Source organism: Pteronotus mesoamericanus, unplaced genomic scaffold (assembly GCF_021234165.1).
Source record: "Pteronotus mesoamericanus isolate MK-2021 breed Mesoamerican mustached bat unplaced genomic scaffold, CSHL_Meso_final contig_171, whole genome shotgun sequence".
NCBI lineage: Eukaryota > Metazoa > Chordata > Mammalia > Chiroptera > Mormoopidae > Pteronotus > Pteronotus mesoamericanus.
In genome coordinates this window covers 1,201,286-1,215,587 of record NW_026555070.1, presented here as the reverse complement: position 1 = coordinate 1,215,587, position 14,302 = coordinate 1,201,286, and the positions used below count along the sequence as shown (strand labels likewise).

The 14,302-nt window shown below is 48.7% G+C and overlaps 1 protein-coding gene across 2 annotated transcripts in view; it reads left to right on the top strand.

Annotated features, from left to right (window-relative positions):
* Positions 1-2,699: 2,699 nt before the first annotated feature.
* The window catches only part of RASGEF1C (RasGEF domain family member 1C), a 74,964-nt gene continuing 63,361 nt past the window's right edge, over positions 2,700-14,302 (top strand). The window contains exon 1 of one of the 2 annotated variants that reach the window (XM_054566238.1): positions 2,700-2,783. The gene's annotated coding sequence lies outside the window, so the exon portion shown is untranslated. Of the gene's footprint in view, positions 2,784-2,968; positions 3,049-14,302 lie in introns of those variants that run through there. The other variant, XM_054566237.1, reaches the window with a different exon arrangement.

Sequence of the window (14,302 nt, the reverse complement as noted above, 5' to 3'; positions counted from 1 at the left end):
GCAGTTACATAAATACTTTATCCACTGCAGCATATTAGTATTTCTAAGTAGCACTCATGTGGGTAAATATATCCACATGACTTGAGAGAAGCCTACTGACGAACCAGTGTGGGCGCACCTGCCTGTGTGTGTATGAAGTGACTGCGAGCGCCATGGGGAGAGAGATGAGTGCAGCGGGGGCCGGAATGCGCTCCCAGACACGGGCAGGCCAGGCGGATGGAAAAGAGCGAAGATCTAGAGGACCAGGTACACCGCCGCCGTGCTGAACGTGGACTCGCAGAGGGCACGGTACCCCACCCGTGAGCTCCGTCTGCTCACACGGGAGCTGGGAGGAGACCCGCCCGCGTGCCTGGCCACGGGGGGCCCTTTGGGAATGCGCGGAGGAGGCTTTTCTTTGACAACGCAATAAAGTCCAAGATAAATGAGAAAAGATTTCACACACCAGGACTAAAAACACACTGAGGAATCTGTGCGAAAGAGGAAATCATAAGGAAAATTATGAAATTCCTGAAAGTGCTTGATGTCCAAAAACACTACGTGCTAAATTTTGTAGGACCCAGCTAAGGCTTAAACACTTTTTATCAAAAAGTAAGATGGATTTTTAAAAGCGAGTCCAGCGTTCAGCTCAGGAGGTCGACATAAGAACAAGAGAGCCGGCCCGAGACACAGCAAGGAGCGGACAGTCAAGGAGAGGGCGATGGCAAGGAAGCGGAAAGGGAAAGAAACAAGCAAACCCAGAAGATTAACAATAGACCTCTGGCAATATTGATCAAGAAAAAAAGAATATGCACATAACATGCAAAGCGGAAAAGCAAAGGAACTGTAAACAGAAAATGTACAGTATTCTAACCAATGAGAGGATCTGCAAGAAGCAGGTAAACACCTGTACAAAGCCCTAAAATTCTCTCGGAAAAAATGATGATAGCACATCATGCATAGGAACTTATTTGTTCTTCTCTACAGTTCTTCTGAGGTCGGTACCCTCACCTCCATGGGAGGCTGGGGAGATGAGGCAGGAAGAGAAGACAAGTGCCCACAGCCACGTGGGCAGCAGCAAGGCCTGAGGCCGGCCGGCCAGTGCCCGGCCCTGTGCTCTGGGCGGCTCCCAGAAACCCCGAATGGACCTGTGACCATCAGAGGAAGGGCGGTGTCAATCAACGTCCACCCTCCCCCCAAATACTCTCCGGGGCACATCAATCTTGTGAGTCAGTTTTTACTAACCTTTCAAGACAGACAAACCCTATCTTATCCAAGATTGTCAAATCAACCAACCTAGTTTAGGAGGCTGCTATAATTTTTCCCCCCTTTAATTCTCATTTGAGGACATGTTCATTGATTTTTAGATAAATACCTAGAGAGGGGGGTCAGGGGGAGAGAGAGAGAAACATCGAGTGAGAGAGAAACATTGACCAGCCGCCTGCTGTATATATTTGAACTGGCGATCAAACCTGCAGTCCAGGTATGTAGATGTGCGCCCTGACCAGGTATCAAACTGATGACCTTTTGGTGTATCGGAGGAGGCTCCAGCCAACTGGGCCCCCCAGCCCGGGCAAGGCTGCTATAATTTTTATTCCAAAATTGGATAAAGACAAGCGCTAACTGAATCCAATATTGTATGATTTATTCCAAAATGCAAGAATGACTCAACACAACTGTTTCAATAAATAACCTTTTGTGGGTTTTTTTTTCCCAAATGCTCAGAAAACTCTGAATAGAAAAATAAAACTTCACTTGGGGAGTGGTGAGGCTTATTCGAGGGAGAGCAGGAGGAGGCAGCAAATGTCAAATGTCTCCAAGCCGTCTCCCCCCGGAGATCAGGCGAGGGGAGGGACGCTTCTCCCTGTGTGCGTGCGCAGAGCACGTGTGCATAGCACGTGTGCATGCGTGTAGGCCGCCCGGTACGCAGCCGACCCGGAGCAACTAGGGCTGCAGTGCGCTTCGTGCAGCGAGAGTACACAGGGGCTTGCGCACTGTGAGCTGCGGACGGAGGCCGAGCCCCGCCGGGTAGTGCTGGGCAGCAAGGACAAGGCGCAGCGCATGTGTCCCGTTGGCTTGCCAAGCCCTGGTCTAGAAACAGCCAGCAGCCGGGGGAAACCCTGCCGCCTCCGCGCGAATCCGAAGGCACCCTTCTCCAGGAGGACCACGTCGGGACCCTTCAGCTGGGCTGCGATGCTTGCTTACCGTTTGCAGGAGGACCACGCCTGCCCTCTCTTTCCTTCGCCCAAATACAGGCCATTCCTCTCTCACACGCACCTTCACTTGTACATTATCAGGGTGGCGGGCCTCACATTTAGGACATCTGGAACCTCAGCCACACTCTGTCTGCTTTTTCTGTTGGTCGATTCTAAACAATCGAAGGTTGTTCATGGTGATGGTACGGTGCTGCAAGATGCAGATTCCCGGGCCCCACCCGACCCCTGAGTCTGAGGTCTCAGCGGAGCCTCGGCATCTGTGTTGTAAATGAGCTCCCAGGGGAGCCCAGTGCGTGGGCCTGCCCTCCCCCCACCCCCACGCAGGGCGTGGGGGTGGGGGTGGGGTTGTGGCAGTCCCTGCAAATCACAGTTGAATGACCATGTCAGGAGGCGAGCCCAGAAGAGCAGCCGGGGCCTAGCCCCGAGGAAAGGGGGTGGACCGGGCATTGGGGTGCCAGGGGTTTTCCAGGGAAGACAGCGGGGGATTAGTCCGGGTGCAAAGTCACGGAGGAGCCATGCTCAGGGCGCAGGGGTGGGAGGCGAGCCACAGCCGAGGGCTCTAAACACAGGACGCTTGCCCTTGACCCTGAGGTGAGGCGGGTGGGCAGGGCCTCTGGGGTTCCCCAGGCTCCAGAAGGGGCGCGGGAAGCGCGCCGCAGCCCCACCCAACCCGCGAGCCCCGCACCGCCCCCCGCGTGCGGCCGCCAGGGGGCGCCGCACCGCGCAGCTCGGCAGTGAGAGCTGGGCGAGCTGCGCCCGGGAGCCGCGGGCGGCTGGCGGCCCCGGGTTCCCTGACAGCGGTCGCAGCAGGCGCTGCCCATGGGCCGGGCCCTGGGTCCGGGCGCGCCGGGAGCCGGTGAGTGAGAGGGCGGCCGGGCGGGACGCGGGCACTGCGGCCCGGAAGGGGCGGTGGCGACGGGCGCGGGGCCGAGAGGTCTGGACGCGGAGGTGCGGGGCGGCGAGCGGCGGGGACGCGCGGCCTGACTCGGGGTTCAGGTGCGCGCGCGGCCGGCAGTGTGCGCGGTCGCCGGGCGGCGGGCCCGGGGGCGGCGGGCGGGCGGGGCTGCGCGGCGCGGGTGCGGGCGCCGGGCGTGGGGCGCCGGAGGGCCGGGGACCCGCGGAGGACACACCCCCGGCCGCACAGAGAGGCCGCGCCCCCGAGCGCGGGGAACAAGCTTCTTCAGGCTCTGGAGGCAGGAAAAGCCAGCCTGGACCCCAGGCCTCCACGCCGCCCTGGGCCTCAGTCTCCCGGTCTCTGAAATGGGACCGGCAAGCTGACCTGCCGGGTGCTCGTGAAGGAGGGAGCGGCCTTGTCTGGGGGGCGGGATGGGGGGACAGGGAACTGGTGTCTCTGAAGCTGGGATCGAGGGAGGAAAGGATCGACTCTGCCATCGGAGAGCCTGGGGGACCACGGTCAGCTCGGGTTCTGGGCGTGTCCCCCACGCTGGGAGAGCTGGCGGGGTCAGGTGACCCTCGGCCACCCCTCCCTTTTTTCAGGTGGGGAAAGGGATGCCCCGCCCCAGCCCCTGCTCAGGGTGGGGGTGGTGCGCAGAGAAGGGGCAGGGCAGTTTGGGGTGTGGAGGGGCTCACCCCAGCCCCCCTCCTCCTGGACACTGTGAGGCTGGCGTTCTGCTGAGCTTTGGGAGCCGAGGTGCCCCGAGATTTACCTGCCCGGGAGGTGCTGTGTCCCCGCCTTACAGTGCAGTAACTAAGGCTCAGAGAGGTGGCAGGACTTGCTCAAGGTCTCAGGACAAGGAAGTGGCAAAGCTGGGGTTCCGACGGGGGTGGGACTGGCTCCAAAAGCCGTGCTCTCGCCACTGTGCCAGGCGCCCCGGAGAGGCCTACAGTGGACGGCGCACTGGCCGCCCGGCCTTCGCGGAGCCGCTGCTGGGCCCCAGTAGGCGCTGAGCGGCGGGTGTGGGAGGGGCGCCCGCCGCGATCAGGGGAGAACTGGGTCGTGGCAGAGCGAAAGTGCCGGGAAGAAAATAAAACAGGGTAGCTGGGGCGGGGAGAGACGGAGTGGGGGCAGGACCTTAGCCTAATCAGGGAGGGCGGCCCTGAGCAGCAGCACGTGCCCCCTGGCTGCGCCGTGACTGGAAGGGCAGGCCCGCTGGGAAGGTCCGCGGGAACATCAGCTGCGTGGCCCCCGCAGCAGCAAAGCTGCTGGGTGGGAAGAGCTGCGAGAGCCTGTGAGGGGGGCTATGGGGTTTGGGTTTTTCTCGGGTGCCCTATGAAGCCTTCGCAGGGTTTCGAATTTGGGAGCTGAAAGGAAGACCCTTAGGCGGGTGCAGCAGCGGAGGAGAGGGGGCCTGGAAGAGGCTGCTGGAGTCCACCAGGGGTTTTCGAGGGGGCGTCCGCAGGCTGCCCCTATTTGGGGCCGCCCCGTGGGGCCTGCAGCCGCACGGCTGCCTCTGGCCTGGCAGGCCTGGCAGGCGAGGGCGGCGGGGTCTTCTGCAAGTGGCCCAGTGGTCCGGCGTGGTGGACAGGGGGCGGGGGCGGGCTCCAGCCCTGCCCCTCTCCCTGCGCCCTCCCCGTGCCCGGCAGGGGAGGGGCGCCCTTGTAGAGTTTGCAAAGATGGGGTGTTTGGGCAGGCTCTTTCTGCCGGTCTCCGTGTCTTTCCGCCGCGTCCCGGTCCTCGCCTGCGCTTCAGCCCAGACCCACAGGCAGCGCTTCCTCCAAGAAGCCTTGGCGGCTGTCCGTGGGGTGGGCCCTAGAAGCCAGGGTCTGGGCCGCAGAGGTGCCTCTTGCCACCGTGGCTGCCCTGCCTTGGCGCCCTCTCGGTGGACTGAGGCTAGAAGTCTTTTTAACAAAAATTAAATCTACCTATTTCCTTTCTCCCACAGTAAGAACCTGGTTCGCCAAAACATCAATATGTTTAATCATTTGCTTTGTCTTAGAATGCACCCAAAATGATGCTCAATCGCTGTATCCAAATCACTACCAACCAAACCCTGCGAGGCCAAGGTCAGGATCCCTTGGGGCAGTCAGCCCCGCGGGAGTGTGTCGCCCGCTTGATGGCCACCAGCGTCCTCCCTTTCTCTTTGCACTCAATTCCGTTTTTCCCTCTTTCACTTTTGACAGTAACTTCATTTGTTGAATAAAAGTCCCTGTCTCTTCCTCCTTGCTCCCACACTATGGGTAACCATTTGAAATACAGTTTACCCTCCCTGGGTTTCTTTGCAAAACAAGCCATTTATGCCGTATCACAAAAGTTAGCATATACCTCTCCCTTGCACCTTGCTTTTTTCAACTACAAGTGTCCGAGCAGTTCACGGGGTCCCTTCTCACTTTCTGTGCAGTCACATGAGTGCCCCTTGATGCTCGTTCGGCTGGGTCCTGCGGATCGACGCCTGGCTTCTCCAGGCCTGTGTTATTAAAAATAATAAAGTAACGGATCACCTCGCACCCAGGCTGTCCGGAGTTGCGCGTGTCTTTAGTTCCTAGAAGAAGGAGAAAGTGTGTGCTTACCTTGGTAGCTGTTCCCAGGGTCCCTCACCCCAGGTTCTGTGTGCTCACCCGGGCCGGCTTCCCTCCCGCCCACCTCTCAGAGCCGGGAAAGGGCATTTCCGCGCATCTTACTTTACATTTCTGTCACTGTGAGTGAAACTGGACATCTTTTCATGTGTTTATGAGTCATTTCATTATCTTTTTCTGTGAGTTTTCTGTCCATATATTTACCCATTTCCTATTGGAGTTCTGGGGTTTTTTTTCACCTTAAATACAAGTTCGTTTAAAATACATAGCAGATTATTAGTGTTTTACTTTGTTATATTGCAAATGTTTCCCCCAGGTGTGTTGGCTTTTTTTTACATTATGTATAGTGGGTTTCTCCATTAAAAACTTTCCATTTGTATGTAGTTGATTTAATCATGTTTCTCTTTTATCGCATCTAAAATTTTTCTTTATTGAAAGTACTGAGCTGGCGCCAGCTACCGAAGTCACCCGGGTGCGGCGCACAGGCCCACAGCTGGTCCCCGCGCGGCCGCGTGGGTCAGCCAGGGCTCCTCCCGCCGCCGGTTATCCCCCTTTTCCCGCGGGCACCTCCCCCGCACCCTGCGGTCGCCAGGCTGTCGCTGTCGTCCGTGACTGGGTTCTTTGGCTCGTCTCTCCACCCCCCACCCACCCCTCAGCCCCTCACCGCGCGCACGCGGCCCGCTGGCAGCCCGCTCTCTGTGAGTCCATCTCTGTGCTGTTTGTCAGTTCAGTTTGTTCCTGAGATTCGTCATGTGAGTGAAATCACGTGGTACTTGTCTTTCTCTGACTGGCTTATTGCACGTGGCATAATGCTCTCCAGATCCATCCATGCTGTTGCAAAGGGTAAGATTTCCTTCTTTTTTTAAATTAGACTTTGCTGATTATGCTATTACAGATGTCCCAATTTTTCCCCCTTCGCACCTCTCCACCCGGCACCCGCCACCCCCTCAGGCACTCCCCCGACCCTTGCTCATGTCCACGGTCATGCGAATATGTTCCCTGGCGACTCCATTCCCTATACGGTAATTCCCGTCCCCACGGCTATTCCGCAACCACCTACCTGTGCTCCTTAGTCCCCGCGCTTCACCACCCTCCCACATCCCTTCCCACCTGGCAACCATCAAAAAAGATTCCCTTTTTCATGGCTGAGTAGAATTCCATTGTGTGAATGTCCCATAGTTGTTTTACCCTCTCATCTACTGATGGGCACTTGGGCTGGTTCCCTATCTTGGCTGCTGTAAATAATGCTGCTATGAACATAAAGATGCATATGTTCTTTCAAACGGGTGTTTCCAGTTTCTTCAGATATATTCCCAGAAGTGGAATCACAGTTCCATTTTTAATTTTTTGAGGTATCGCCACACTACTTTCCACAGTGGCTCCACCAATCTGCAATCCAACGAAGTGCAGTAGGGTTCTGCTTTCTCCACATCCTCACCAGCGCTTGTTGTTTGTTGATTTATTGATAGGTGTGAGGTGATATCTCATTGTGGTCTTAATTTGCATTTCTCTGATGATTAGTGATATTGAGCATCTTTTCATATGTCTATCGACCATCTGTATGTCCTCTTTGGAGAAGTGTCTCTTAAGATCCTTGTCCACTTTTTAATTGAATTGATTGTTGTTGTTGTTGCTGCTGCATCTTATAACTTCTTAATAAATTTTGAAATGTTAACCCCTTTTCACATGTATCATTGACAGACATGTTCTCTCATTCTGTGAGTTGTTTTTTTCATTTTGTTGATGGTTTCTTTTGCTGTGCAAAAACTTTTTAGTTTGATATAGTCCTATTTGTTTATTTTTTCTTTTGTTTCCCTTTCTCAAGGAGATATATCAGAAAAATATTGCTACAAGCAATATCCAAGATTTTACTGCTTTGTTTTCTTCTAGGATTTTTATGGTTTTGAGTCTAGCATTTAAGTCTTTAGTCCACTTAGAGTTTATTTTTGTATGTGGCATAAGAAGGTGTCTAGTATTTTTTTACATGTATCTGTCCAATTTTCACAACATCATTTATTAAATAGACTATCTTTAGCCCATTGTATGTTTTTGCATCCTTTGTCAAATATTAATTGACTAAAAAGGTGTGGGTTTATTTCTGGGCTCTCTATTCTGTACCATTGATCTATGTGTCTGTTTTTATGTCAGTACCATGCTGTTTTGATTACTATGGCCTTGTACTATAGTTTGATATCAGGTAGCATGGTTCCTTCAACTTTGTTCTTCTTTCTTGTGATTGCTGTGGCTAATCAGGGTCTTTTGTGGTTCCACATAAATTTTTAGAATATTTGTTCTCGATCTCTGAAATACACCATTGGTATCTTGATAGGAACTGTGTTGAATCTATAGATTGCTTTGGGTAGTATGGACATTTTAATAATGTTAATTCTTCCTATCCATGAATATGATATATTCTTCCAGTTATTTCTATCTTCTTCAATTTCTTTCTTCAGTGTCTTACAATTTTCCAAGTGCAGGTCTTTTACACCCTCGGTTAAATTTGTTACTAGGTACCTTATTTTTTTTGTTGTTGTTGTTTTTGCAAAAGTAAATGCTTAATTGCTCTTTCTGATAGTTCATTATTAGTGTATAAAAATTCCACCAATTTCTGAATATTAATTTTGTATCCTGCTACTTTGCTGAATTCATTTATTAGATCTAGCAGGGTTTTTTTTGTAGACTCTTTACAGTTTTCTATGTACAATATCAAGTCAACTGTGAATAATAACAGTTTAATCTTTTTCCAATTTGGATACCTTTTATTTCTTTTTCTTGCCTGATTGCTATGGCTAGGACTTCCAGTTCTATGTTGAATAAAAGAGGTGAAAGCAGACATCCCTCTCTTGTTCCCCATCTTAAGGGAATCACTTGCAGTTTTTTCTCCATTGGGTATGATGTTGGCTGTGAGTTTGTCATACATGGCCTTTATTACATTGCTGTATGTTCCCTCTATTCCCACTTTGCTGAGGGTTTTTAGCACAAATGGGTGCTGGATTTATCAAATGGGGTTTTTTTTTTTTGCATCTATTGATATGATCATGTGATTTTTATCCTTTATCTTGTTTCTGTCCTGTATCATGTTTATTGATTTGCAGATACTGTACCAACCTTGCATCCCTGGAATAAATTACACTTGATCATAATGTATTATCTTTTTGATGCATTGCTGTTTTCAGTTTGCCAATATTTTGTTGAGGATTTTAGCATCTATGTTCATCGGAGATATTGACCTATAATTTTCTCTTTTTGTCACATCTTGATCTAGTGTTGGAATTAGAATAATGCTGGCCTCGTAAAATGAGCGTGGGAGTCTTCCCTCCTCATGTTTTGAAAAGCTTGAGAGGGATAGGTGTTAGATCTTCTTCGAATGTTTGGTAAGATTCACCTGTGAAGCCATATCTGGACCAGGACTTTTGTTTACTAGGAGTTTTTTATTATTGCTTTAATTTTCCTGGGTGTAATCAGTCTATTCAGATTCTCTGATTCTTCCTGATTCAGTTTTGGAAGATTATATATTTTTAGGAATTCATACATTTCTCCCAGATTGTCTAATTTGTTGGCATATAGCTGTTTGTAATATTTTCTTAGAATCTTTTGTATTTCTTAGGTGTAAGTTGTTACTTCTCCTCTTTCATTTCTGATTTTATTTATTTGGTCCTATATCTTTTTTTCTTGATGATTCTCATTAAAGATTTGTCAATATTGTTTATCTTTTCAAAGAACCAGCTCTTGGTTTAATTGATCTTTTGTATTTTTTAAGACTCAATTTCTTTTATTTCTGCTCTGATCTTTATTATTTCTTCCACTCATTTTGGGCTTTCTTTGTTGTTCTCTCTCAAGTTCCTTTAAGTGTAAAGTTACATTGTTTATTTGGGGTTTTTTGTTTGTTTGTTTGTTTGTTTGTTTGTTTCTTGAGATAGACCTTATGTAATGCTATGAATTTCCCTCTTAGGACTGCTTTCACTGTGCCCCATCAATTCTGGATTCTTGTGTTCTCATTATCATTTGTTTCAAGGTATCTTTTGATTTTTCCTTGACCTCACTGTTAACCCATTAATTGTTTAGTAACATGTTATTTAGTCTCTGTGTGTTTTTCAGTTTTCTTCTTGTGATTGATTTCTAGTTTGGTATCATTATAGTCAGAGAAGATGCTTGGTATGATTCCAGCCTTTTTAAATTTATTGAGACTTGTTTTGTCTCCTAGTATGTGGTCTATGCTAGAAAACATTCCACGTGCACTTAAAAAGTATGTATATTCTGCTGCTTTGGGGTGAAATGCTCTGAAGATAGAATTATATCCATTTGATCTAGTGTACCATTTAATGCCACTGTCCCTTGTTGATTTTCTGTCTGGAAGATCTATCCATTGATGACAGTGGATCATTAAAATTCCCTGCTATGACTGTGTATGTCTATGAAGATTCATGTCCATCAAGATTTACTTTACATGTCTAGGTTCTCCTATATTGAGTGCATATATGTTTACAAGGGTTCTCTCCCCTTGTTGGATTGCTCCCTTTATCACTATGTAGTGTCTTCCTTCTTTCTTGTTATATAGCCTTTGTTTTAAACTCTATTTTGTCAGATATAAGTATTGCTACCTGAGCTTTATTTTCCCTTTCCATTTGCATGAAGTATATTTTTCCATCCCTTTACTTTTAGTCTGTGTGTATCTTTCATTCTGAGATGGGTCTCTTGTAGACATCATTTATGTGGGTCTTGTTTTATTCTCCATTCAGCCATCTATGTCTTTTGATGTGTCTTCTGACACATCAATGCTCCAATTCTGTCCACAAAAGACATGTGTCTTTTGATTGGAGCATTTAAGCCATTTACATTTAAAGTGATTATTGATAGATACGTATTTATTTCCATTTTATCCTTTTTACTATATTCTTCCTTCTCCTTTTCCTCTTCCTCCTCCACATCCTTCTTTCAGGCCCTTTAACATTTCTTGTAATACTGGTTTGGTGGTAACAAACTCCTTTAGCTTTTTCTTGTCTGGGAAGCTCTTTATTTCTTCTTCAGTTCTAAATGGTAGTCTTGCACAGTAAAGTAGTCTTAGTTTTAGGTCCTTGTTTTTCATCGCTTTGAATATTTCATGCCAATCCCTTCTAACCTGAAATGTTTCTGTTGGGAAATCAGCTGACAGTCTTATAGGAACTTGTAGATAACTAACTGCCTTTCTCTTGTGGCTTTCAAGATTCTCTCTTTGTCTTTAATCTCTGCTGTTTTAATTATGATGTGTCTTCGTGTGGGCATTTTGGGGTCCATCTTGTTTTGGGCTCTCTATGCTTCCTGGACTTGTATGTCTTTTTTCTTCACCAGGTTGCGGAAGCTTTTGGTCATTATTCTTCAAATAGGGTCTCAATCCCTTGCTCTCTTGTTTCTCCTTCTAGTACCCCTGTGATGTGGATGTTGTTATGCTTCATGATGTCCCAAAGGTCCCTTAAACTATCCTCATTTTTTAAAATTCTTTTTTATTTTTGCTGCTCTGATTGGGTGTTTTCTCTACCTTGTCTTCCAAATGGCTGCTTCAGTCCTCTGCTTCATCCACCTTATTGTTTATTCCTTCTAGTGTATTATTTATTTCAGATATTGTATTTTTTCATTTCTGACTGGTCCTTTTTTATAGTTTCTGTGTCCTTTTTTCATGCTGTTGAGCATCCTTATTACCAGTCCTTTGAACTCTATATCTGATAAATTGCTTGCCTCCATTTCATTTAGCTCTTTTTCTGGAGATTTCTTCAGTTCCTTCATTTAGAGGCTGTTTCTTTGTCTCCCCACTTTGGCTGTCCCCTTGTATTTGTTTGTATTATTAGATAGACCTGCTATGACTCCCAGTCTTTGTGGAATGGCCTTATATAGTAGGTGTCCTGTCGGACCAGTGGTACAGTCTCCTTTTTAAAAGACATATAACTTCACTTATATGCAATTTGCTTTATTTTGTGCAGTGCATGCATATTTTTCAATTACGGTTTACATTCAATATTATTTAGTATTAGTTTTTGGTGTACCCCATAGTGGTTAGACAGCCATATACTTTACAAAATGTTCTCTCCAGTATTTCCAGCACCCACTTGGCACCCCATACATAGTTATCACAATACTACTGACTATATTCTCTGTGCTGTACTTTACACCTCCAAGACTATTTTGTAACTACCAAATGGTACTTCTTGATCCCTTCACCTTTTTTCACCCAATTCCACAATCCCATTCCCCTCTGGCCACCATCAGTCCTCAATATCTATGAGTCTGTTACAATTTATTTATTTTGCTTGTTAGATTCCAAGTATAAGTGAAATCATACATTATTTGTCTTTCTCTGTCTGATTTATTTCACTTAGCACAATACTGTCTAGATCTGCCATGTAGTTGCAAATGGTAAGATTTCATTCTTTTTTCTAGCCAAGTAATATTCTATTGTATATTTGTACCATGCTTTTTTAATCCACTGTCTGTTGACACACACTTGGGCAGTTTCCATACCTTGGCTATTATAAATAATGCTGCAAGGAACACAGGGGTGCATATATTCTTTTGAATTAGTGTTTTGGGTTTCTTTGGATATATACCCAGAAGTTGAATTGCTGGGTCATAAGGCAGTTCAATTTTTAATATTTTGTGGAACTTCCATACTGTTTTTCACAGTGACTGCACTAATCTGCATTCCCACCAACAGTGCATGAGAGTTCCCTTTCTTCCACATCCTCAGCAACGCTTGTTGTTTGTTGACTTATTGATAATAGCCATTCTGGCAGATATGAGGTGGTATCTCATTGTGGTTTTATTTGCATTTCTCTGATGATCAGTGTCATTGAGCATCTTTTCATATGTCTATTTTCCATCTGTATGTCCTCTTTGGAGAAGTGTCTGTTTATGTCATGTCTTTTGCCCATTTTTAATTAGATTATTGGGGGGGTTGGCATTGAGTTTTATAATTTCTTTATAAATTTTGGATAAAAACCCCTCAGCAGATGTGTATTTGGCAATTATGATCTCTCTTGCAGTGGCTTGTCTCCCCTTTGCTGTGCAAAAGCTTTTTCGTTTGATGCAGTCCCCTTGATCTTACTGCATATGTTTTCTATTAAGAGTTTTATGGTTTCAAGTCTTAAATTTAAGTCCTTACTCCACTTTAAGTTTATTCTTGTATGTGGTGTAAGAGGGTGGTGTAGTTTAATTTGTTTGTATGTAAATGTCTGATTTTCTCAAGACCATTTATTGAACAGATTCTTTACACCATTGAATGGTCTTGAGTCCTTTGTCAAATATTAATTATACAGAAATGGGTTTATTTCTGGGTCTTCTCCTCCGTTGATCCCTGTGTCTGTTTTTATGCCAGTAGCACGATGTTTTGATTACTATGGCCTTGTAGTAAGGTTTGCTATCAGGTAATGTGATACCTCCTTCTTTGTTCTAAGAGATAAGCCATTTTTAAAATTCCAGATAGTGGGGATGATGGAAGTGGGGTGGGTATGAAGGACCGCACAGGGGGAGGAAATGGGCGACTTGGTGATAGTCCCGTCGTGCGGGTGGAGGGCTTCCAAGTGTCTAGTTTGTTATTGTGCGGACATGTGACAGGTAGTCTTCTTATGTTGCAAATATTATGTAACCAAATCGCTTTCGATAAATGCTAACTAACGTGCTAAAAGGAGTTTCCATACTCCTCCCATTGGTCTGTGCTCTGGGGACACACTGCCCACTTTGGAGACCACTAAGTTAATCAAACCACGTGGCCACCAGGGCACCCTCCCCGCTGGCCCTGGTGAGAGGCCCAGGGTGTCCTGAGCTCACGCTGGGGTGAGCAGGGCTGAATTCGGGCAACGGAGGGAAACTGCGAGAAGAAAGTCGCGGCGCAGCTGCTGTGGAAGGCCGAGCGGCAGTCGGCACAGCGCGGGCGGGCGCAGCAAGGGCCCGGGGCGGCAGCCTGTAGACCCTGGCAGCCGAGCGCCCGCGCTCTGCCCCCGGGCGGTGAGCCGCCCAAGGACGCCACGCTGCTGCCGCCGGCCTGCCCGCAGGCTGGACGTGTGTCAAGGGATGCGCAGGAGGACTGTGGTCCTTCTCCACCGGCTGCTTTGGTGTCCTTGGCCACCCTCTGCAGGTCTGAAGCCCCAGAGCGTGGGCCAGGGGCCGGGGCGGGGCCGGCGGCGTCCCCGGAGGAGGTTAACCGCACTGCAGAGGCCTGTCGGGAGCTGCGACCCGCCTGTCACAGAGGCCCGTGAAGATGGTTGAACGGCCGTACATCCTGTGCTGTGTAAGGGTGCCCGCCGCCAGTCCCCAGAAGGCCGGTGCGAGCGCACCAGGGGCCTCCCCGGTGCCGCGGTCCCACCACCGGCCGGCCTGCTCTGGCGCGCCCCTTGAGAGTAAAACATCGCCCGCACAGGGCCTGTGTGGCTCCGGCCGGGGCGCTGAGGGCGGCTGTGCGGGGCTGTGCGGGGCTGTGCGGGGCGCTGCGGGCGGCGGAGGCGGCGAGTGCGCGGCAGCTGCTGCGGGTCGGGCCGCGGGGCCGCGGGGCCGCGTATCGCGCGTATCGAAGCAGGTGCTCCTGCGCGAGCGCAGGCAGGTGGCATCCGCTCTGGGTGACCAGAAGGGCCTGACGCGTCTCCCTGTCACAGATCTGAAATGTTTGCCAG